General features: G+C 41.6%; 1 pseudogene; it reads left to right on the top strand.

Moving 5' to 3' along the window:
* Window positions 1-22808, top strand: part of LOC119911421 — a 51719-nt pseudogene that overhangs the window by 19143 nt on the left and 9768 nt on the right.

Raw genomic sequence — 22808 nt, 5'->3', positions numbered from 1 at the left:
GGCCGACTTCCTGTTGACTTTAGGCTATGGGTTCTTGAGGCTTTTTTGTGCGTCTTGATATGATAAATGTCCCCAGAAAATTTCGTACATGTAGGTTGAACGTGAACGAGGGGATAATCTTTTCCAATTTTCTAGGTGGCGCTAGCGAGTCATTTTGCCACGCCCATGTGCGAAACCCATAAAATACAAAAACAATTTTCTCCAGTTCTGACATGTTTGCAAAGTTTGGTGAGTTTTCGAGTATGTTTAGGCCCCGACAATGGAGCTTACTTTGCAGAAATTTTTATATATATATATATATATAATCTTAGCAAATTCAATAGGGATTTGCACGGTCGTGCTCGGGCCCTAATTAAAATAAAATAAATAAATGAAACACTAACGTGTGTGTGTGTGTGTGTGTGTGTATTAATAAACAAAAACATAAAACAATAATTAATTGATGTCTCTCTCTGTCTTTGTGTGTGTGTGTCAGTGGAGGTCAGTGATGTTGGAGAGAACAGAGGACCTTCCTCCTCTCAGTGTGAAGGTAAGCTGCTGGAATCTCTGGTATGTACGGAAGCCCTGAAGGACAAAGTGAAGTTTTGAGTTTGAGTTTACTTTCTGTGTGAGACATTATAACTTAAAGGTCTTAGAGTAATAAAAGCATTACATTAACTTCTTAACAAAGGCCCAGGAAGCTATGAAAACTTACAGAATAATTCAGTATTGACAAGTTCAAAGTCAATTACAGAAATCTCTAACTGTCGTTTTGATAACATTAAAGATATCTTGAATAAAAATTTGGACTAGTCACCATGACACATTTGATCTGTAATGTTAATTCTGGATAGTTAAAAATGTTTGAACGGCTTGACGTACTGTCCACTGATGGACATTGTGATGTCAAAGACACCTCACCACGTGTCAGTTTATATAGACGCTTACTAGTTAACATACATTACTCTCAATGTGAAGGTTGGTTCTAACCCTGGACTATTCAGGTTTTTATCTAGAAAAAAAAATACTAATCTTATAGTAAGCAAATCTAATCAAATTTTAAACCACTAGTATTTAGTATTAATAATCTTGTAATTGAATTAATTACACTAAACAAAAAGAGTGGTGGACAACCTGATTTATTTTAAGAAATACTATGGCTATATCTAAAATGCTTGCACTTAAATGTGATAGGTATGTGTAGGTGTACAAAAGAGAAGGATGGGTTCAAACCTAAACGTTAACTTAGCAACTACATATCTCTGAATACAAGTTCCAAATTCTTCTTAGTTTCTCTTCAGAAACGAACCTTTAGCAAAATAAAAGCTTTTACTGTAGACATGCAGCCTAATTCTATGATTTTTCTATTTATGTAACACAGATGTGATTGTTCCAGAACCAGAGCCACAACCCATCTCACATTACAAACACTTACTTCAGTCAAACCTCCAGGATAAGTTTATGTGTGCACAAGAGGGGTGGGCTCAGAAGAAGGATGAGCAGCTTCTGGATGAAATCTTCACAGAGCTGTACATCACAGCTGGGGCTGCCATACATATCAACATACAGCATGAGGTCAGGCAGATTGAGGCTGTGGTGAAGCCAGCTGAAACAGAGAAACCACTTAAACCCAGTGACATCTTCAAACCCCCCTCTGGGAGTTATAAACCCATACGAACTGTGCTGACCAATGGAATTGCAGGAATTGGCAAAACATTTCTTGTGCACAAGTTTGTGTTGGACTGGGCTGAAGGAAGAGCCAATCAAGATGTGCATCTGGTATTCCCCTTCACCTTCCGCCAGCTGAATCTATGGAAGGAAGAAAAATTGTGTTTGGCAGAACTGATTCATCGTTGTATTACAGAGACCAGATGCATCAAGGAAGAAGCTCTTAATCACATCTTTACAACTCTGCAGTTATCGGGAAACACCAACTATGACAAAAGTAAATTTAAACTTCTCTTTGTTTTGGATGGACTGGATGAGAGCCGCTTTCAACTAGACTGCTCTACCAGTAAAAACCAGACAGTTAACTTCGATGTTACAGAGGCCACCTCAGTGGAGAAGCTGCTGACAAACCTCATCAAGAGGAACCTGCTGCCCTCTGCTCGCCTCTGGATAACCACACGACCTGCAGCAGCCAATCAGATCCATTCTGATTTTGTTAATATAGTGACAGAGGTCAGAGGGTTCACTGACCCACAGAAGGAGGAGTACTTCAGGAAGAGATTCAGAGATGAGGAGCAGGCCAGCAGCATCATCTCCCACATCAAGACATCACGAAGCCTCCACATCATGTGCCACATCCCAGTCTTCTGCTGGATCACTGCTACAGTTCTGGAGGAGGTGTTGAAAACCAGAGAGGGTAGAGAGCTGCCCAAGACCCTGACTGAGATGTATGCAGAATTCCTTGTGTTTCAGATTGATCAGACAAAAACAAAATATGGCCCAAAAAAGTGCATTCAGTACCTTAAGTCATTAGCAAAACTGTCTTTCCACCAGCTGGAAAAGGGCAACCCGATTTTCTACGAGAAAAATCTAAAAGAGAGCGGCATAGATGTCCACGGGGCCTCGGTGTGCTCAGGAGTGTTCACAGAGATCTTTAAAGAGGAACGTGGGAAGAGGAAGGAGGATGACAAGATGTTTAGCTTCGTCCATCTAACTGTTCAGGAGTTTCTGGCTGCTCTTCATGTCCGTCTGACCTTCACCAACTCTGGTGTCAATCTGCTGTCAGAAGAACAATCAACCTCCTGGTTTAAATTATTTAAACATAAACAGGATCTAAAATATCTCTACCAGAGTGCTGTGGACAAGGCCTTACAGAGTCCAAATGGACACCTGGACTTGTTCCTCCGCTTCCTCCTGGGACTTTCACTGCAGACCAATCAGACTCTCCTACGAGGCCTGCTAAAACAGTCAGAAAGTAGCTCACAGACCATTCAGGAAACAGTCCAGTACATCAAGGAGAAGTTGGAGGAAAATCTCTCTGCAGAGCAAAGCATCAATCTGTTCCACTGTCTGAATGAACTCAATGAGCGTTATCTAGTGGAGGAGATCCAACAGTCCCTGAGTTCAGGAAGTCTCTCCACAGATGAACTCTCTCCTGCTCAGTGGTCAGCTCTGGTCTTCATCTTACTGTCATCAGAAAAAGATCTGGACGTGTTTTACCTGAAGAAGTACTCTGCTTCAGAGGAGGCTCTTCTGAGGCTGCTGCCAGTGGTCAAAGCCTCCAACAAAGCTCTGTAAGTACAGAGGAAGTTGGATTTATTTGACATTTTAAATAGTCTGCTATCTTTTGAACGGGAAAGAGAGAAATCTTACTACTATTCATTTCTTTCCTACTCTTATTCTCAGGCTCAGTGGCTGTAACCTCTCAGACAAAAGAGGCATTCAATGGCTATAGTATAGAGAACAAAAATATACACACTATAAACAAACAAAGACATATTGACAAATAGTACAGTGAGCAGAGTGCAAAGGATACAGGAGTAAAACTATTATCATTATTATGTCCATGTCAGAGGTGGATGTGATATACAGATACATACACACATGGTGCGATGGAGCATAGTGCAAAGGATGCTGGAATAATTTCTATACAAGATGTCTGTCTGATAGTGCTGTAGCTAAATTTAAGGATGTAATTCCATCAGCTCTAAATTCATTATCAAGTCACAAAGTAACGAAGGACTCCTATGCTAATTTCAGTCCCTCCCAAACTGATCATCTTGTTGATAGTGCTGCAGGCTCGCTGCAAATGACACTCGACTCTGTAGCCCCTCTAAAAAAGAAAATACTAAAACAAAGACGGTTAGCTCCATGGTATAATACTGAAACTCCATAGTCTTAAAACTTATAGGAAGGCCCTCCATAATGCCAGAGCAGCGTACTTACTCGTCATTAATAGAGGAAAATAGGAACAACCCCAGGTTTATTTTCGGCACTGTAGCCAGGCTGACAGAGAGTCACAGCTCTATTGAGCCAAGTATTCCCATAGCTCTCAGTAGTTACGACTTCATGAGCTTCTTTAATGATAAAATCAACCTGCCTCTTAGACCCCATCCCGACTAGGCTGCTTAAAGATGTTTTACCCTTAGTCAGCACCTCTATACTAGATATGATCAATCTATCTTTATCAACAGGCTATGTACCACAGTACTTTAAAGTAGCTGTTGTGGTGTCCGAACGATAATGCTGCGATGATGTGTTGAGAAGAAATCCGCTTGACACTGTTCTTGGTTATAAAAGTTTATTACATCAAAGAATTCAGCATCAATTACAAGCTCTGCAGCAGCTTGGAGAGTGACCCAGCCCAATAACCACTCTGTCTCTCTGTACATCGAACACAGCTTATATAGGACATGTTTAGGTCTCTGCTAAAAACCATATAAGGGCAAAGTCCCTTCATAGACACTAATCACTACTCCCCCTATCACTGGGTCAGAGGTCAAATTCCATAGAAGGGTTCACTCTTTGTACACCCATCAATCATTACTTCCCCATAAGGGTTCACTGTTCCTCTCACCAGCTGCAGAGCATTATGTTAAACTGTAATGGTCAAATGCACATATGTTATATACCACACTGTAATTAAACCTCTTCTGAAAAAGCCCAAACTTGATCCGGATGTTTTAGCCAACTATAGACCTATATCTAAACTTCCATTTCTCTCTAAGGTTCTGGAGAAAGCAGTCGCTAAACAGCTGTGTGACTTTCTACAGAGCAATAGTTTATTTGAGGATTTTCAGTCAGGATTTAGAGCTCATCATCGCACAGAGACAGCACTGGTTAAAATTACTAACAACCTCCTTATAGCATCAGACAAAGGACTTGTCTCTGTACTGGTTTTATTAAATCTTAGTGCTGCATTTGATACCATTGACCATCAGATCCTATTACAGAGACTGGAATATTTCATTGGCATTAAAGGAACCGCTCTAAGATGGTTTAAGTCCTATTTATCAGATCGATCGTTAACGATGAGTCCTCCATGCATGCAAAGTTAGTCATGGAGTTCCACAAGGATCTGTCCTCAGACCAATCCTCTTCAATTTATATATGCTTCCTTTAGGCAATATTATTAGGAAATATTCCATAAGCTTTCATTGTTATGCAGATGATACTCAGTTATATCTATCGATCAAACCAGATGAAACTCATCAGTTAGCTCAACTTCAAATGTGCCTTCAGGATGTTAAAACCTGGATGACCTGTAATTTTCTCATGTTAAACTCAGATAAAACTGAAGTTATTGTTCTGGGGCCTAAGCACCTCTGTGACGCATTATCTAAATATATAGTTTCCCTGGATGGCATCGCCCTGGCCTCCAGCACCACTGTGAGGAATCTTGGAGTTATCTTTCATCAGGATATGTCGTTTAAGTCTCACATTAAGCAAATTTCAAGGACCGCCTTTTTACGTAATATTGTGAAAATCAGGAACATCCTGTCTAAAAATGATGCAGAAAAACTAGTCCATGCATTTGTTACTTCTAGGCTGGATTACTGCAATTCCTTATTATCAGGCTGCTCGAAAAAGTCCGTTAAGACTCTTCAGCTGATCCAGAATGCTGCAGCACGTGTTCTGACAGGAACCAGGAAAAGAGATCATATTTCTCCTGTCTTAGCTTCTCTGCATTGGCTTCCAGTAAAATCCAGAATAGAATTTCAAAACATTCTTCTCACCTACAAAGCTCTTAATGGTCAGGCACCATCTTATCTTAAAGAACTCATAGTACCTTACTACCCCACCAGAGCACTGCGCTCCCAGAATGCAGGGTTACTTGTGGTTCCTAGAGTCTCCAAAAGTAGACTAGGAGCCAGAGCGTTCAGCTATCAAGCTCCTCTCCTGTGGAACCAGGTTCCAGTTTGGGTTCAGGAGGCAGACACCATCTCCACATTTAAGAGTAGGCTTAAGACTTTCCTCTTTGATAAAGCTTATAGTTAGGGCTGGCTCAGGTGAGTCCTGAACCATCCCTTAGTTATGCTGCTATAGGCCTAGACTGCCGGGGGATTTCCCATGATGCACTGAGCTCCTCTCTCCTCTACTTTCTCTCCCTCTGTATGCAACCTCATCCCATTATTGCATGTTACTAACACAACTTCTCCCCTTTCCGGTAGTCTTGTGCTTTCTCGTCCCTCTCCTCTCTCCTGCTATCACTTCCTGCAGGTTTTCTGGCTCTGGAGCTGTGGAGTCTGGATCTGTAGTTGCGGGTCACCTGCTTCCCCCGTGTTCCTGCTCGACACCCTCTGCTGCAACGACTATTGTTGCTAGTCTTATTGTTATTATTGTTATTATAATCATTAACATTACGATTGTTACCATTAACACTATTATAAATATCTGTACCATTTTTCATTTAGTCTATAGCAACATCACCTTTACTGTCTGTACCTCTGTGTGTGGATATTGTGTAGGCTGCCTCCCTCCCCTCTCTCTCTCTCTCTCTCCTCCCCTCTCTCTCTCTCTCTCTCTCTCTTAAAGGCAGTTTTTCCTTGCCTCTGTCTCCTAGTGCTGCTCTTGGTGGGAACTGTTGGGCTTCTGTAAATAGCATCATAGAGTACGGTCTAGACCTGCTCTTTTATGAAAAGCGCTGTGAGATAACTGTTGTGATTTGGCGCTATATAAATAAAATTGAATTGAATTGAATTAAATAACTTATGATAATATAACAGTATGAACAGCACTGAAATAGAGAATGGTGAATAAATAAGTAGTAACCAGTAAACAGGTGGCTGATTAGATAGTTACTGGGTTGTTGCACAGGAATTGTTCCCGACACCGTGAGTCAGAAATCAGCTGTTCATCCAAGTGATGGCTTGTGGGAAGAAACTGTTCCTGTGTCTGTTGGTTTTGGCGTACAGTGCTCTGTAGCACCTACCACAGAGGAGAAGCTGGAACAGGTTGTGTCTGTGATGAGATGGATCTGCAGTGATGTTTCCTGCCCGTTTCCTGACTCTGGAGGGCAGGTTGGCACCGATGATCTTTTCTGCAGTCCTGACTGTCCGTTGCAGTCTGCTCCTGTCCTTTTTGGTGGCAGATCCAAACCAGACAGTGATGGAGGTGCAGAGGACAGACTGGATGATGGCTGTGTAGAAGTGGATCAGCAGCTCCTTAGGCAGGTTGAGCTTCCTGACCTGGCGCAGGAAGTACGTCCTCTGCTGGGCCTTTGTGATGATGGCCTTCCATCATCAAGAATGACCTCCATCATCTCCTGAGGTGCAGTCGTTGGTGTAGAGGGAGAAGAGCAGTGGGGAGAGCACACACCCCTGGGGGGCGCCAGTGCTGATAGTCCAGGTGCTGGATGTGATGTTCCCCAGCCTCACCTGCTGACTCCAGTCAGTTAGGATATTTGTGATCCACTGACAGGTGGAGGCTGGCACAGTGAGCTGGGTGAGTTTGGTGCTGAGGATGTCCGGTATGATGGTGTTGAACGCTGAGCTGAAGTCCACGAACAGGATACTTGCATATGTCGCTGGAGAGTCGAGGTGTTGCAGGATGTAATACAGACCCAAGTTGACAGCATCATCCACTGACCTGTTAAGCTTGATTTATACTCCTGCGTAGGGTCTATCCAGGCATTTATACTTGTGCGTCGGTGTTTCTGTCATTCTGTAATTACACCCCCAAACGCTAATTGGCGGTAGCGCTGCAGCATCCACTGTGTTGACTTTTGCTGGCCGAGTCAGGTTTGTGTGGGGGTAAAATTGTATATGTGCAGCTGCTGTAGCGTTTTCAAATGTTACTGCCCAAATGGATCACATTCTGATGAAAAAATGAATTGATCCACCATGTCACAGCTTTTTTTTAGCCGCTAGATAAAGTTACTACAAAGCATGGGGGACTTCCGGTCGGCTCGGAGGCATTGCGAGGCTACCCAGCAGACCAATCACAGTGCTTACCGTCCGCATCGACTAGACATGTAGTTGAGGCTGAGTGCAGACTGAGGTGAGGACCCAAACGCAGATCACAGCAAGGAGGATGCAGTACAAACAAAAGATTTATTCAGCAACTTAAACAGGCAACATGCAAGGAAGCGATCCATGAAACAAAGGAACAGGCAGGAACACTCAACATTAGACGCAAGGACGTGACAAAGACTGAAGACACACACACACACACACACACACACACACAGGGACTAATGAGCGGGGCGGGAGCATCACAGGTGAGGGGGATCAGGACACATGAGACACAGGCAGGCAGAGAGACAGCAGAGGAAACAGATAGACACCAATAAAGCCATAGGGAAACTAATAACCAGGAAGAAACAGAATATAAATAACTGAACCAGAACATAAGCAGACAATCACCAATATACCAAAAAACTACAATAAACAGGGAAAACGGACTGAACTAAGATTAAACAGAACGCAGAGCAAACATGGAAAAAATATCGAAGTATGCGGACAAGGAGTAGACACTAAGACATAGATAAGAATGCAGGACATGACTAGAATACAAGACAAGACAGATACTAAGAAAGCAGCTGGTCTGCACAGATTTTCAGGCAGGATGGTGGCACACCGTCTGGGTCAGGAGCCTTCCTGATCTTCTGCCTCTGGAAGAGCTGGCTCAGGTCTTCTTCACAGATCATGAGTGCAGATGAGGGATCAGAGAGGGGGGGTGACAGCGTGTCAGAGGGAGGAGGTGATTGTTTGAAGATGGTGTTGGAGTATGGGAGAGGTGTGACTGTGGGGGTTTTCAAACCAACAATAAATGCCATTCAGCTTGTCAGCCAGTTGCTGAGTACCAGTAGCTGGCAGACAAGCTGAATAGCTTTATTCCCTGGGACCTATTCATTGAGTTTTAAAATCCTTTCGCAACATATTCCATGCCAATGGTGCAGAATACACAAATGCCCTTTTTCCAGTTTCCATACGGTTATTTGGCACATCAATCATAAAGAAGTTCTGTGAAAGCATAGTGTTGCCCATTACTTTTTTACGTGATAAGAACACATAGGTAGTGTGGCAGCAGATCAAGTAATTGACCTGATATATAAAGGTATACTAATGAGCCTATGGTTGGCAAGAGCAGATGCCAATAATGACGAGCACTGTAACCGGTGCACATTTTCTCTTTCTCCCTGTCCTGGGGCCTCATGTATAAAAGACTGCGCAGCTTTCATACTGAAAGATGGCGAACTTACAAATCTTGAAAAGTACGTACGCACAGAAATGTATGTATAAAACCAGGCATTTGCCAGGACCTACAAACCTTTCCTTTATACATCTCAATCAATGTGAAATTGGGTGCACATGCACGAACCCCGCCTTGTGAGAAACCCTCAGTGGTTATAGCCTACTTGTATTTACCGGGATGGCGCTGTTCCGTCAGGTTGATCTGTCTAATGCTGGACCCAGTGCAAGTGGTGAAGATGTGCCGGGTGACAAGGCAGATCTGTTTTTGCGCCACCATGGTGTCTCATTGCACCCTGTGCGCCTGACAGCAGTCTCTTCACTTCAGCAATTTTACAATTAAAAACTAAACTGTAGACTAAATGGTGATGCACACAGGATGTTAAAAAACTAGTGATGCACTATTCTGTAAATCTTTAATACTATTAGATGTTATCTTGGATTGTTACGGTGATAATAATTCCATCATTTGGCTGAGTTAAAGTCTGAAAAGGACTCTGTAGATATATTCATGTATAATATCTGGGCGAGCCTACATCTTTCCACCTGACATTATCCTGGCCTTATGCTGGCAGTTCAACAGCACAGCCGACCATGAGACATGGCATAAAGTCTGGTGTTATGCTGAGTTTTGCATGCCTGCTGAGAATTGCCTGCACCTCCAAATACTGCTTTTAAATGCTATAATATTCTTTGTGGGGATGGATTTAAAATATATCTTTAATGAACGTTTAGAGTCATTAATATTTTATTACATTTATTAGAAGTAGCAATCCTTGAGATTCAGCTAATATATTTAACCGCATTTAATCATTGCGCACAGCAAAGTGTCTGAAAAGGACCTTAAGAGTTGGGTCCATAATTCAACAAATCAGATCATGTAGGCTACCAGCCAAGTATTGCTTCCACCTCTTTTCTCAGCATACATGACCGTTACTCCCCGCGAGGTGCATGCAATTCTCACCAGGCATCTAAAATTCAGCACAACAACAGCCCTCTCCTCTGTGCTTACGCGGCTAATGACGTGTGAAACAATGTAAAATTAAAATTGTGAGAAGCATAATTATACCTATTCTTCCCACATTCATTATTATACATCAAAGTGTACATGAAAACCAGCGTACATAACCTTTGTGCGTAGGCAGCGTTTATACATGAGGCCCCAGGTCACACAAATTGTATGCATGCCAAGTAGTGTAGGTCTGCCATTTAAATGGCGCACAAACCGTACTTGAGTTTTACATCAACAAAATAAAATTTCAAAGGCTTTCATTTGGGGCTTATAATTTGGATTTGAAATCTGATGGCAAAGTTTAATAAATGGCCAGCATCTCAAAAATTTTGATTTTTGTTTTAAATATTTTTAGATGCACCTGTACTGAACAGCATAAAGATGAACTTCTTCAGAGAAATTCGTTTCACTGCAAATTTTATCTTTAGACTAGAACAAGCAAGGATTTTAGCCAGTGTGGATTACCATCTAGATGAAGCAGATTTTTTCAGCTTTACTGTTTTAATTTTTGATTCACAGATAAAATACAGGTTCAATAGTTGTTGAAGTGTACTTTCTGATTGTACTTCAGTCCAGACTCAATCAATGACACAATAATTGTATAACAACATAATAACAACATTTTAATTTGTGTTGATTATTGTCTCTTCAGACTGAGTGGCTGTTACCTCTCAAAGAGATGCTGTGAAGCTCTGTCCTCAGTTCTCAGCTCCCAGTCCTCTAGTCTGAGAGATCTGGACCTGAGTAAAAACAACCTGCAGGATTCAGGAGTGAAGCTGCTGTCTGCTGGACTGGAGAACCCACACTGTACGCTGGAAACTCTCAGGTCAGATCACAGTACAGTTAGTGTTTAGACCAGTGTAGACAAGTATTGGCACATGGGCCAAATTCACCCTCCAGCAAATTAAATAAAAATAAAGACTTTTAAATTTCGTAGTTAAAAACCCATGTTTAATGGCTATTCTTATGTAAAGCCCAAAAAACACAGCTCGCACTGCTGTTTTCCAGCTCACCTACAGCTAGATATAATTCATCGTCTCTACTCTGGCTCCTACATCAGCCTGCACTCAGCAGGTTAGCTCTATGCTACGTAGGTAGCTATGTTTGCTAGCGATGCAGTAACAAATTATTATTAATAATTGGTGTGTATAGACAGTTTCAACAAATATGACAAAAAGTGTTTCAGAAGCAACTTGCTTACCCTGCCTTTAACGGTACACACAGTCTAAGGGTGTTTTACACACACAGTGGCACAGACAGTAACCGGTTATTGTCACAGCCTCACATGTTAGAAGACTCATTTACACATGCAGAGAAACACACAGGAAGAGACGCTATCTTGTATTGGGTTAAAAGGCGAGAATATTTTACAGAAAGGACCATGTAGAGCAACAGTGAACACACCTGTTGGTGCTGACGTCATTCAGTACCACGTCTGACATTTGGTCTTGATTTGTAATAAACAACTTTAGAGAAGCACCGATTGTATTTTACCTGGCCGATTCCGATTTTTTTAACTGTCCCACCTGCCGATTTTGGCTGCAGTTAGGGCAAGCAGTAGGCCTATTTTTTTGTATTCCAACTGAGTGCGTCTGAACCAAAAGATTTGGAGAATCAATAAACCCTAATCGATTTCATATAAAATGAGTTCAGATAGAGAATTGTAATGTTGGTTTTGATAAATCTTACATTAAATGCTCAGCCTACTATTGCAGGTAGTAGGCTGTACACGTGTACAACAGCTCTGTGTCGTCTTCTTGAAGCAGCACCGACATTGAAGAACTGCAGTCTGCTCCACATTGATGTCTTGTGTTTGCTGTAGTGAAACAAGGCAGAAGAACAAAATGCTAAAAAACAATATATATGTACACTTTGCAGACTGTGCTGTTTGTTTTTCTCTATGTACTAGGGATGTTGCAAATATGCTGTTGATTTTTGGCTGAGCCAGAGTTCTTTGCTAATGCAAGTCTGACCCAATACTTTTGAATTATTGAATGTATGAATATGTATGAACTATTTGAATGTTGATTAAATATATACCTGGTACTAGGGTTGAGCGATCTTCTCTGTTTTCATATTGTCTAATCATGGCTACTTGAGATCACCGATTGGCAATCTGATCGTTGCAGCATGCCAGTGGAATTCCAGGCTTATTACCTTTAAGAGAAATCACCAGATACATCGGTAAATGCACAGTAGTGTTTCCCACAGAATTACCGTGTAACTTTGGCGGTACGAGTGCACGCTAACCTCACATGTGTTTGTGAGAGGGGGAGCAAGCAAGCAGAGGAGCTGAGCGAATCTATGCACAGCTCCACAATGAATTATGATTTTACTCATATTAAATAGTATTTAATACGTGGCGGTCATTATTGATATTGTGATGTGTCGTGGTGCCACAAATACACCACTGAATGGGGAAACACTGCAGTGGGGTGCAGATTCAAGAGACGTTTTTTATGTCATCTTAGTTCTGATAGTGAATTAGTTAATATCGACGCATGATAAACGCGATAAATAAATAAATCGCTGATCATCCCTTTGATCGTCGATAGCCAATCCAATCGCTAATCGGCACAAGCCTACCTGGCACACTTTTATGATGCAGCTATAGCCTTGTACATTCGACACACCTTAGTTTACACAAGCATCTACATCCCAAAACTGAAGATCCTGATTGAAAAATATTAAGTTCAGAAACATGAAGAATTTAGGATATGAATGAATGTTTATCATAAAAAAATTTGACTCTTGAAATTGAAATCAAGACCTGTCCATCTGCTGAAACTACTAGTTGAGTGTTTGTTATACTGATCTTTGCTGAAAAAAAAGACAGAAGAAGAGCAGGGAGATAACAGATCTGTTAATGGTTAGTTACAATCACACAATCTTAATTTTCACCTATATACAAGCACAAACTTTGCACTGCAGGCTTTTTTAAAGGAAAGTAGCACTGTAAAGCTAGCATGTTGAGTTGGACAAAACAACATAGATATACATAACAGTAATAAGATTTTTGAAAAGGGTCGATACAGATCTATTAAAATGTTTAACTGTATGGACCTGGACTGAGTGTGAGACCTTTGGATGTGGAGAAGAACACAGAACATGAATTATCATTAGATCTTGACCGACTGAGATTTAAATATTAAGTTATGCTGCTGTGCCTCGTGCTTAAATGCGCCTAGAGTCTCTCTTAATGGAGATTGACCCTGTTTCACCCAGACATAATTCAGTGTTCATTTTTAAGATCCTGCTGCCCATCCACACATCACATTCAACACTAACAACAGTAGTGATATCAAAGTGAAATGATATTAAGGAATGCGATTAGAACAATGCTTTATGAGGCGCTACACAAACGGTGAAGAAAAAACAGAACAGGAGAATTGTCTTGGAGGAGAAAGGACAACAACCCCACAACACATGAAACAGACAACAGATGGGTGAAAAACTTGTCAGATAGGGAACTCACTCAACCAGAGAAAGACGTTCTGGCCAAAGGATTAAACTTTGCCATTACACCACAGCAACTACCGATAGTAGACCTCATCACAGCCACAGAATCGGCCATTAGGAATAAACAAATTAACAGAAACAGAAGCGGAACAGCTCAGACTAAAGGTATCTGCAGCCCTTTCTAATGCGAAGGCCCCCCCTTCCATCCTCACATCCAAGAAAGGAAGGCTGTGACATCTCTGAGCAAGGATCAAAACATCACTATCCTACCTGCTGACAAAGGAAGATGCACGGTAGTACTTAACACAGCTGACTACCAGAACAAAGTCAACACACTACTAATGGACACAAACACGTATGAGACGCTGAGACGAGACCCAACCAGCGGATACAAGAAAAAAGGCCATAGAATGTCTACAACAGTTACAGAAGGACAAAACCATCACCCGTGAACAATATTACCGTTTGTATCCTGGAGAAGCCATTCCATGCATTTATGGACTACCCAAGATACACAAAGAAGGAGCCCCACTCAGGCCGATAATCAGCAGCATTAACTCGGTCACCTACAACATTGCCAAACACATTTCCACCATCTTAGCTCCATTGGTGGGAAACACGCCTCACCACATCCAAAACTCTATTGACTTTGTATACAAAGTTCGAGGACTGAAACTGGATCCAGATGAAACCATGGTATCCTATGACGTGACTTCTTTGTTCACCTGCATCCCCACCATAGAGGCAGTAGAAACCGTTAGGAAACAGCTAACACAAGACCACATCCTGGACAACAGAACTAGCCTCAGCCCTGACCAAATCTGCAAATTACTCGACCTCTGTCTAAACACCACCTACTTCCAGTACAACGGAGGATTCTACAGACAGAAGCATGGCTGTGCCATGGGCTCACCGGTATCCCCGACTGTGGCAAACATCTACATAGAAGAAGTGGAGAATAAAGCCCTCAACTCCTTCAGAGGAACAGTAGCGAGCCACTGGTACAGATATGTGGACGACACCTGGGTCAAAATTAAAAGCCATGAAGTGCAAGCCTTCACAGAACAACTCAACCCTGTGGACAGTAATATCAAGTTCACACAAGAAGATGTTCACAACAACAGTTTGGCCTTCCTGGACCTGAAGAGGACAGGAGCCTGCAGATTGGTGTTTACAGAAAACCAACCACACACAGACCAATACCTACTGTTCGATTCCCACCACCCACTGGAGCACAAGCTAGGGGTCATGAGAACACTGCACCACAGAGCGGAAAACATACCAACAAGCGCCCAAGCCAGAGAGAAGGACCAGAACCACCGGTGGTCGTTCAGTCTTGGCCACAGGTAGTCTTAACGACTGTAACGACTGTCGTCACAGCAACAAGGAACACTAACGAACCAGCGGTATCGATGACCCGGGCCAACGACCCCACTGAGGTTAAATAGCTGAGTTTCCCTGCCAGTCAGTCAGAACTGAAGAAGTCCTTTGGATGAGGGACGAAACGTCTTCCAGTATCTTCAACCAAGTCCAGTTTCCCTTCATTTTAACCTTCGTTGGAGAACTATGACCTGGATGACTGAGAATCTTCATAGACATCGGTGAAGAAAAAAGTTATAAATACAGAGGAACACTGTAGAGTCTTTCTCCCACCGTGGTTTATATATTCCAGCTGCGTGTCATGCCTCTTTTAAACGTCATGGCTGCCGAAAGGCTTCCACAAAGGAACACTAGTATATCCTCGCTTGAAGTTCCTCTGCAAGCCTCCTCGATCCTCGATCCCCTAGGTGTACATTAGGAATTGAGATTTCTTTCAAGATGGCACACTGAGATTGATTTCCGGGTCATAGGCAGAAGGATGGAGAATTGAGGAGGCACACATTAGGGAAATGAGAAAGGCCCAGAGACACACAAGACAGGAGGGAACCTGGAAAAACACTGCAGAAACCCAGAAAACAGCTGGAGTCAGATTCAAGACAGAAAGTAACAAAAGTACCAACATGTCTGATTTGATCTTTATTCCAGACTGGCCTGAGATCAGCAGCATGTTATTGATCTGTGTTGACATGAATAGGTGTATGAATGTTGTGCTGACATTTGGATGATGTCTGTAGAAGGCTGACATTATGATGATCCACAATAACACAATGACAAAGTCCCTCTACTCATTTTAGGGAAAAGCACATTGATTAGGACATAGTAATGTTGAGCTCCACATTTAAAACCTGAACACATCTGATTGGATTAGAAATGGATCTTTATCTCCATTTATTGTTTATTCAGCTTGGAGGACTGCAGTTTGTCAGAGATCAGCTGTGCTTCTCTGGCCTCAGCTCTGAAGTCCAACCCCTCCCATCTGAGACATCTGGACCTGAGCTACAACTAACTGCAGGATTCAGGCGTGAAGCTGCTGTGTGGTTTTCTGGAGAGTCCAGACTGCAGACTGGAGGCTCTGGGGTCAGACACCATTTTTTTCCTTCTGTGCTGAGATTAATATGATGTATGAATGTTGTGGTGAAACTAAAGAGAAGACATAAGGCTGATATTATACTGATCCACAGTGAGGACCTTAATACTAAAGTCTATTTTCTTCTTCAGTGGTTTGGTCCATTGACTGTGGCAGAGCAATGTTGAGCTTCACATTAAAAGCTTAAAGAGAAAATTTTTATGATTTTAATCCAGCTTTGTTTCATTACAATGGGGGTAATTGAATGTAAATGAGCATGTTTCCTGCACCCAGAGCTCCCCGCTCATTTTTTGGGTCTGGGCTGTTGTTCAAACTACAGATTGGACTTCTTTTTTTACATGGCCGCTTCCACCAACATTCGCACCTAGAGAGAAGCACTCGTGAAACTGAGATCAAACTGAAACTCTTAAACTCCTGATCTTCATCTTATATTCCACATCATGTTTTTGTTTAAATAAATGATAATAAAATATAGAAATAATCTCTATTTCAACTATCAGACAAAAACAAATATATTCAGTATTTGCTTTTTCCAACATTGTTATGAAGCTATGTGATGCTTATATTGACAGAATAGCTTAAAGTGAAGAAGCTTTGATTTGATGATGCCACTATTCCTAAAAGAAATATTGTAGATATCTTTTGTTCACTTTTCCCCAAAGTTCATCCTGACATATTTGGCATCTTTGGAAACTTTGGGATCTTGAGTGGAATCTTAAATCAGTTTCTGTGGGTTTTGGCTGCACAACATGAATTTATATAGATGGAGCCACTGGTGGAGCTGCAGAGTTTAAGAGTTGAAGTCACTACATCTTTATTGAAGTAGCAGCACGTTGTCATTATTAATGAGAGCTCTTTTTTACCTTTTTGTATTTTACAGTTTGAACCTGCATCCTGTTAGGTTCAGGTGTTTGGAGTTTCCATTTTCTAAACTTCTACATTCTAAACCTTCTTCAGCTCTGAACAGATTATTAAACACTCAATGATTTCAAGCAGGAACATTGTCTTCTAAAGTTATATCATTTATTCTTTATTCAGATTGTGGAACTGCAGTTTGTCAGAGATCAGCTGTGCTTCTCTGGCCTCAGCTCTGAAGTCCAACCCCTCCCATCTGACACTGCTGGACCTGTGTAACAACTACCTGCAGGATTCAGGAGTGAAGCTGCTGTGTGGTTTTCTGGAGAGTCCACACTGCAGACTGGAGGCTCTGGGGTCAGTTCACTGACTCTCTGTTACTAGTGGAGATGTTTATGTTATGTTTAATTAACAATTTAACCTAATTTCTGTTCATACATAGTTCATTTACCCTTTTGTTTTATCTTATGTCCATGTTTATGAAAACTTAGCATAGATGTTTATCTTTCATTATTTCCTTGATGGACATATTCCAAGTTTCCTAGCTTGCTTCTATGCATCCTGACTGATGCCCCCAATGACGATAGAAAATGTACCCTTTGAACCTCCTACTTTACACATAGTAATCAGTTTTATCCTTGGTGTTTTGCATCCAATAAAATTTTGTCTAATTGTTTAAACCAGGTGGGAGTGCGTTGTGTCGGGATCATTGAGAATAGATAGTTTATTTTAGGGAGTATTGTCATTTTGATTATAGATATTCTGCCTATAATGGATATTGGTAGGTTCATCCAGCGCTGAAGATTGTCATTTATTGTTTTAAGTAATGGTGAAAGTTGAGACCGAATAGCTCTGACAGCTTGGGGGAAACTCTAATGCCTCGATACGTATTGTGTCTTGAGCATAATGGGATAGGTGATGAATGGGCTGCCACATCCCAGCTATTACTTTGAAGTGGAAGAATAGATGATTTTTCCCACTTAATAGAGTATTCTGAAATTTTGGAGAATGTTTCAATTAGTTTTATCGTTTCTTGTAATGATGGCAGCGGTTCTTGTAGGAACAGTAAAATATAATTTGCATAAAGACTAATCTAATGATGTACATTTGGCATTTGAATTCCTTTAAAGGGGCTATATGTACATATATGTGTGTGTGTGTGTGTGTGTGTGTGTGTGTGTGTGTTTTCTGACAGATGGCTGCTGCTAATGAATCAATGAAAATAGTAAATAGAGAGGGGGAGAGTGGATATCCTTGTCTAGTGCCCCTTTGAAGTGTGAAGCTTTTTGATATCATTAGTAATGATGGTGGCTGATGGTGTGGTATATAGAATTTTAATCCAATTAATAAATGATTCCCCAAAGCCAAATTGCTTTAATATGGAAAACAGACATTTCCAGTTTTCCCTATCAAAAGCTTTTTCAACACCTAGTGTGTTTATGATAGTTCTTGCTTCTTGTAATGATGAGTAATGCATTAAGTTAAACAATTTGCGTATGTTGCTGTGTGCGTGTCGGTGTTTGATGAAACCAGTTTGGTCTGGATGGATTATGGATGCAATGACTTTTTCTACTCTGTGGATATATCTACACTAATGAGAGATATGGAGCGGTAACTTGATGGTAGAGTTGGATCTTTATTAGGTTTTAGGAGGACTGAAATCATGACTGTGTTCATGTTAGCTGGAAATTTAGAATTGTCTTTTGTTTCAGTTATCATCCGATTAAAGAGTGGGGCTATAATGGGCCAGAAATGTAGGCATAGGATTTAGAGCAGTAATAAATACGTTCAGAGTTAATGATGTGACGGCCCTGCCTAGTTTAACTGTTTAACAGGATCTTGAGTGGAATAAACCAGTTTCTGTGGGTTTTTCTTTGTGTTTGGCTGTACAACATGAGTTTGGATAGATGGAGCCACTGGTGGAGCTGCGGAGTTTAAGAGGTGAAGTCACTACGTCTTTATTGAAGTAGCAGCACGTTGTCATTAATGAGAGCTCTTTTTACCTTTTTGTATTTTACAGTTTGAACCTGCATCCTGTTGGGTTCAGGTGTTTGGAGTTTCCATTTTCTAAACTTCTACATTCTAAACCTTCTTCCGCTCTGAACAGATTATTAAACACTGAATTATTTCAAGCAGGAACATTGTCTTCTAATGTTACATCATTTATTCTTTATTCAGCTTGGAGGACTGCAGTTTGTCAAAGATCAGCTGTGCTTCTCTGGCCTCAGCTCTGAAGTCCAACCCCTCCCATCTGAGAGAGCTGGACCTGAGTAAGAACAAGCTGCAGGATTCAGGAGTGAAGCTGCTGTGTGGTTTTCTGGAGAGTCCACACTGCAGCCTGGAGACTCTGAGGTCAGTTCACTGACTCTCTGTTACTATTGTAGATCTGATATGTTTAATTATTGAAGCTAATTTCTGTTCAGACATAACTTCCATCCATAAAGTTGTAAATGTTCTTTTGTTCATATTTTCACGTTTCTTATACTAAATTTAGTCTGCAGTCACAAAGACTTGTGTTTCTTAATGAAACTGTAGAAAATGTCCGCTGTTAGTCGTTAAAGTAAATGAATATTTCAAATTTTTGGTAAATGTATACAGAAGATCCTCTGAACTAATATTTGTTTCAAACAAGTTTACTTGTTGAAGTAGAAATATTTCTTTGCTTTCTGATGGTTTCAATGTGTTTTTACAAATAATGTCTGATCACTGATATTGATCCTTTAGAACACACAACACACACAACACACACACACACACACAGACAGGCCTGAGATCAGCAGCATGTTATTGATCTGTGTTGACATGAATAGGTGTATGAATGTTGTGCTGACATTTGGATGATGTCTGTAGAAGGCTGACATTATGATGATCCACAATAACACAATGACAAAGTCCCTCTACTCATTTTAGGGAAAAGCTCATTGATTAGGACATAGTAATGTTGAGCTCCACATTTAAAACCTGAACACATCTGATTGGATTAGAAATGGATTTTTATCTCCATCATTTATTCTTTATACAGATTGTGGCGCTGCAGTTTGTCAGAGATCAGCTGTGCTTCTCTGGCCTCAGCTCTTACGTCCAACCCCTCCCATCTGAGACATCTGGACCTGACTGACAACAAGCTGCAGGATTCAGGAGTGAAGCTGCTGTGTGATTTTCTGGAGAGTCCACACTGCAGACTGGAGACTCTGGGGTCAGACACCATTTTTTCTTCTGTGCTGAGATTAATATGATGTGAAAGTTGTGGTGACACTAAAGTGCAGACATAAGGGTGATATTATACTGATCCACACTGAGGATCTTAATGCTGAAGTCTATTTTCTTCTGTGGTTTAGTCCATTGACTGTGGCAGAGCAATGCTCCGCATTTAAAAGCTTAAAGAGAAACTTTTCTGATTTTAATCCAGGTTTGTATCATTACAATGTGGGTAATGAATGTAAATGAGCATGTTTCCTGCACCCAGAGCTCTATCAGACAATAACTATTTGTATTACTTACTGCTGAATAGACGGCTCAGTTTGATGAAAAGACCATCTTCCTTTAGAATAACAAGAAAAATCTCCACTGGATAATTCACTCTGAAACTCTTAAACTCCTGATCTTCATCTTATATTACACATCGTTTTGTTTAAATAAATACTAAAATACAGAAATACAATGAATAAATACATAATCAGACAATAACAAATATATTCAGTATTTGCTTTTTCCAACATTGAATCTTAAATTAGTTTCTGTGGGTTTTTCTTTGTGTTTGGCTGCACAACATGAGTTTGTATAGATGGAGCCACTGGTGGAGCTGCAGAGTTTAAGAGGTGAAGTCACTACGTCTTTATTGAAGTAGCAGCATGTCGTCATTAATATTAATGAGAGCTCTTTTTTACCTTTTTGTATTTTACAGTTTGAACCTGCATCCTGTTGGGTTCAGGTGTTTGGAGTTTCCATTTTCTAAACTTCTACATTCTAAACCTTCTTCAGCTCTGAACAGATTATTAAACACTCAATGATTTCAAGCAGGAACATTGTCTTCTAGAGTTACATCATTTATTCTTTATTCAGGTTGTGGAGCTGCAGGTTGTCAGAGATAAGCTGTGCTTCTCTGGCCTCAGCTCTGAAGTCCAACCCCTCCCATCTGACACTGCTGGACCTGAGCTACAACTACCTGCAGGATTCAGGCGTGAAGCTGCTGTGTGGTTTTCTGGAGAGTCCAGACTGCAGACTGGAGGCTCTGGGGTCAGACACCAATTTTTTCCTTCTGTGCTGAGATTAATATGATGTGAAGTTGTGGTGACAAAAGCAGATAAGGCTGATATTATACTGATCCACAGTGAAGTCTATTTTCTTCTTCAGTGGTTTAGTCCACATTGTGTGCGTTGTCTGTGTGGGTTCTCTCCGGGTGCTGCATCTTCCTCCCACCGTCCAATCACATGCAGGCTAGGTTAACTTGTGACTCTAAATTGTCCTTAGGTGTGAGTATGAGTGGTTGTTTGTAAATGTGTGGCCCTGCGATGGGCTGGTGACCTTTCCATGGTGGACCCCGCCTTTTGCCCGATGTTGGCTGGTTGGTACACAGGATAAGTGGCTGATGATGAGTGAGTGATGAGTTCCTCTGTGGCCACACTCCTCCTTTTCAGCTGCCCTGTGGCGAGATACCAGCAGCCCTGGATAATGGAGCATTCACGGCAGTCAGGAAAAAGTACATCTACATTTAGGATCCAGAACACTCTGGCTAACGACGGCTGACGACATCCCGGCAAGTGTGCTAAAGACCTGCACCCTGGAACTCATCACTTTCCCAACCACTCTTCTGTGAATCCTACCAGACTGCCACAGTAGCTACCCTCTGGAAAACTGCCACCATAATCCCTGTGCCTAAAATCCCCAGCCACAGAGGTCAACCACTTTTGCTCTGTGGCACTCACATCCGTATTAATGAAGGGCCTGTTGCTAAACACCATCCTGCCAGTTGTCCCCCCCCCAGCTGCACCTCCTCCTCCAGCACCGGGACTCCCCAGGAACCATTTTCAGGATCCTCTTTGTGGACTTCAGCTCTGCTTTTAACACCATCAAAGTGCATCTGATGATCCAGAAGCTACACCATCTCTACAATGGGCCTCAATGAACTGGCCTGAGAGTGTACCGTTGTCATTGTATGTCGTCACTGTGTGCTGTTGTCTGATGTGTTCAGTCCTATGAAATGGAAATATCTTTTTGAAGTTACATAATTTATTCTTTATTCAGATTGAGGGGCTGCAGTTTGTCAAAGATCAGCTGTGCTTCTATGGTCTCAGTTCTGAAGTCCAACCCCTCCCGTCTGACAGACCTGGAGCTGAGTCACAACATGCTGCAGGATTCAGGAGTGAAGCTGCTGTGTGATTTTCTGGAGAGTCCACACTGCAGACTGGAGACTCTGGGGTCAGTTCACTGACTCTCGGTTACTATTGTAGATGTGATATGAGTCATTAGGGGTCCAATCCCAAGGGGCCTGGAGACCACGCATTAAAGGCAGAGTGGCTCCCAGTACCAGTGGTGGCCCTATCGATACCACTCAGATTTTTAGGGGTCCAGACCCGCGGGAGCTGGGCCTAGTAATGACAATGACAGGGCTGGTTCAGATTGCTGTCCACCAGTAGGTGGCGCTACAGTCTAACGTAAACACATTCTGGCCTCTAACTCTCACATAATACATCGCACCTTCAAAAACTTTACATGCACGTGTTTCCTTATCTGTAACTGGTGATATAGACCACGCCCACGCCGTATAGAATTTTAATGATCTGGAAGAGGTGAATCCCATCTGCACAAAACTATGCACTTAGGGCCCGATTTACTAACTTTCCGCATAAAGAGTACTAAATTGTGTGTGCATTCTAAAATATTGCATGTGCAATTG

This window comes from Micropterus salmoides, unplaced genomic scaffold (assembly GCF_014851395.1).
Source record: "Micropterus salmoides isolate LMB-PRFRI ecotype aquatic unplaced genomic scaffold, ASM1485139v1 Ms_hic_scaffold_2, whole genome shotgun sequence".
In the NCBI taxonomy this organism is placed as follows: domain Eukaryota; kingdom Metazoa; phylum Chordata; class Actinopteri; order Centrarchiformes; family Centrarchidae; genus Micropterus; species Micropterus salmoides.
The sequence above is the reverse complement of the archived record's forward strand: the minus strand, read 5'-3'. Positions and strand labels throughout refer to the sequence as shown.